The sequence below is a fragment of the Schistocerca piceifrons genome, chromosome 7 (genome assembly GCF_021461385.2).
Source record: "Schistocerca piceifrons isolate TAMUIC-IGC-003096 chromosome 7, iqSchPice1.1, whole genome shotgun sequence".
NCBI classification, from domain to species: Eukaryota; Metazoa; Arthropoda; class Insecta; order Orthoptera; family Acrididae; genus Schistocerca; species Schistocerca piceifrons.
Genome location: NC_060144.1, coordinates 115,645,611 through 115,649,356, shown reverse-complemented (window position 1 = coordinate 115,649,356; position 3,746 = coordinate 115,645,611). Strand labels below are relative to the sequence as shown.

The window sequence follows — 3,746 nt, the reverse complement described above, 5'->3', positions numbered from 1 at the left end:
TTATAGCGGATCCAGAATATGAACGCCTGACACTGCTATATTACTATACAAATTCCGGAAATATTATAAGACGTGGATGCTTTGATTTTGTTTAGGGTGTCATATACACACAGATGCTTTTGATATCAAATTAATTGACTAGTTAATTAAACTGATCAGTTAATTACTCCATCCTGGGGAATTCCACAACCCATCCCTCCCCTCCCCCAAGCCATACCCAAAAAAATTTGACTGGAAAATCGCTCAGTCTGTGCAGAGCTGTTGGTGTGGAAGGTGCGAGTATTACCCTGTCCAGCAATTACATGTCCTAATTAACTAATTCTGTAATTACACTACTGCTCATTGGAAGTGTTGTTGTTGTCTTGTTCCCCCCCCACCCCCCAGAGGACGTTCCATCCATCGCACACCATCCCTCCCCAACCCTCTCAGAAAAAATCGGCGGGAAAAATCGCTGAGCTGTTGGACTGGAAGGCAACGGTCTTGCCGCAGTGGATACACCGGTTCCCGTGAGATCACCGAAGTTAAGCGCTGTCGGGCGTGGCCGGCACTTGGATGGGTGACCATCCAGCCGCCATGTGCTGTTGCCATTTTTCGGGGTGCACTCAGCCTCGTGATGCCAATGAGGAGCTACTCGACCGAATAGTAGCGGCTCTGGTCAAAGAAAACCATCATAATGACCGGGAGAGCGGTGTGCTAACCACATGCTCCTCCTATCCGCATCCTCAACTGAGGATGACACGGCGGTAGGATGGTCCCGATGGGCCACTTTTGGCCTGAAGACGGAGTGCTTTGTTCGGCTGGAAGGGTCTCATAACAGGAAATTCAACTACATTCCAGAGCGTATATTGTTTATTTATAAATTTCAGTTTCCGTGGGTTGGATCTTTCATTTATTGGGCGGGAAAAGCTGATCATTGTCTGGAAGGTGCTGTTCGTGTAAAATACGTCGAAAAGATGTAATTAAATAGATCGATTTTTTCCAGCTTCAATATAACTCACTGCACATAATTATATGTTAAAAAAAATTACGATTGCGTATTCGCACCGACGGCAGCGCAGCCGCACTAATCGCCTCGCATGTTTCCATGTGCGCAGGTCATGAAAGAGGCCCACACACAGGGCCAGTGCATGCAATACACAGATCGGAGGTCGTGCTAATTCCCGAACGAAACATCGGGTGGCAGCAACTCTTTGATATTTGATATCTGAGAAACTCCTCTCTCTCTAGTGGTATAGTCGTCCTAGGAAATCAGACACATACTTATCGTTGTAATTACAAGTACATATTACGATAGTAGCGCCGATCTAGTGACTTTCGACTATGAGAGAAGTGTGGGAAATACTGCCTCCAGTGGCTCCGGAGATACCAATTTCCCATGTAAATCTATATCTTTCTTATGGACTGTACATAATTTTCCACCGAAAATCTTATATCCCCCTGATGACTGTCGATGCGCTGAAGTCGCAATTTTCCACGTCAAATCTGCACCTCCATTACGACTTGACGTTGCCATTTTCTTTGCACATGTCGGAATGCTGACTACAGTAACTTTACACTACAACTCATACACATATCCGATTACAGTTTATATGTGTACAGCGTCCGAAGAAAATGGTGTGTCCACACCCACATCGGCTAGGTGTCTCGATTCTTCTCAACACTAGGAAATTATTTGACATTTTAGTCTTCCAACCAATCAGATTCGAGAATAGACTTCAGTTATTTTCAGTCAACATCCCGCCAAGACTCTCGCAAACAAGTGTTGTAAAGTACTGGCGCCCGGCAATATGTGATAATCAACAGCGCTCCCAGGGTTGGAAAGATATCACTGATGTGGGTTGGTATACTGTAATAAACATCGCAATCGATAGTGCGATAAAAGAAAATGTAAGGATCTGTTTAGGGAAGTCGATGAGAGGATGTTCCGTGTATCGTTTTGTTACAGCCGTATTGCCAGCCATATATGTACGCTACAACAGATCCAATTGAATTCTTGCACTGCTTTGTTGTGCAGCTGTTTACGAAATGAATCTTCAGATGGTTCAAATGGCTCTGAGCACTATGGGACTTAACATCTGAGGTCATCAGTCCCCTAGAACTTAGAACTACTTTAACCTAGCTAAAGGACAGCACACACATACATGCATGCCCGTAGCGGTCGTGCGGTTCCAGACTGAAGCGCCTACGAAATGAATCTATCACCCCTTATGGTCGGATATACTTCTGAATGCGTTGAGATCACAATTCCCCACGTCAAATATATCCTCCTCTTACGACTAGACATGCGTAATCTTCTACGGGAATAGTAGTCTGATCACTTCCCACAATCGTCTGATGACATGTCCGAACACTGAGCACAGTAACTTTACACTCCAACACATACACATGTCCTATTACTATTTATAAATGTATAGTGCCCGAAAAATTGTGTTCTGTCCGCACTCGTACCAGGTGGATATCGTTTTGCAAAGCCTAGTAACAAAACGGTTCCGGCACATAAAGGAATAAAAGGTGTAATTACAATAAAAGAGCCCTCGCGCGTTTTATTTTCTCAATTTCATCACTTCCACGAAACTTTTTCGTATTTTTGATAATTCCATAGTGTTTCTAAATCCAGCCAACATAATGGCGTGTTATATATTCCGACCACCAAGTTAGATTTTGTGTTAGTGCATTTGAGCCTTATGCCATGTTTACACGCAAAAACTACCGCAGACCTAACACCCAGATCATGCAGATTTCTCGACTAAGACATCACTGCCGGTACAGTATACAAAAGTACGTCCATTTGATGTTAATTTTCAGGGACCAAGCAAATGGGTACAGAAACGTTTACGTAGCAAAATGTTATCCCAAAATCATTCTGTATCGAGTGTAAGCACATTTCAAATTCCTCTTGCCAAGTACCATACCTGTTTAATACTTTGGAGGAGGAACACTCCGAGATCGATCTGTGGGAGCAGGCAAAACAAGTCTGTCACGAAAAAAAGAGGCTATTAGAGTGTCGTACAAAGATTTTGTTTGGTACATGTGCGAGAAACGCTGACTTAATGATACATGTTTAACATGTGTCTGTTAAGATCCTACAAAATATGTGTGGAAGCAGAATTTTCAAAAGGAGTACTATGTTACGTAAAAACCTCGTACAGGCTTGAATGCAAAGCATGCTTTATTCCAAACGAGAAATAGACCTATGTTTGTCCCTCCAGTGCATCGGCTGTACGTCACTGAATAACCAGTAAGATTCTACCGTCATTCAGTTATTCAGCTTCAAGTATGCGGGATGTCTGTGAATAAGATGACGCTGTTGGAGACTAGGTCGAAGAGTAGCAATGCCGTAATTCTAATAGTGAATCGGAGCAATGGTAGTGGGTGTATTGTGAAAAGTATGGTCGTAAATACCAGGATTTCTGCTTTACTTATCGGAATTTGAAAGCTGTTAATGAAGAACAGTGACTGCACCGCTCTGCTTCATTCAGGAACACAACTGTGCTCACAAATCAGAAAAAATGTGATAGAGCTCTTACTTTCTCAATATGTCTTGAAGACTACGGATTCAGCGAGAAAGAGAATGTTGCTGCTTGCAACATGTTTAAATGGGTCAAATCAAGAGATGTGCGTAATGTGCTCTCGGATATTTATATAAAACGGGTTACGAGTCATTACCTGTAGAACGCTCTTTATGAATGTTTGTTCCGTACACAATTTACACCATTACAGTGTGATGCTCCATGACGTGGCTAGCA

The 3,746-nt window shown here is 42.9% G+C and overlaps 1 pseudogene; it reads left to right on the top strand.

Annotated features, from left to right (window-relative positions):
• Positions 1-470: 470 nt before the first annotated feature.
• LOC124709309 lies at positions 471-587 on the top strand (annotated as a pseudogene).
• The last annotated feature ends 3,159 nt before the right edge of the window (positions 588-3,746 follow it).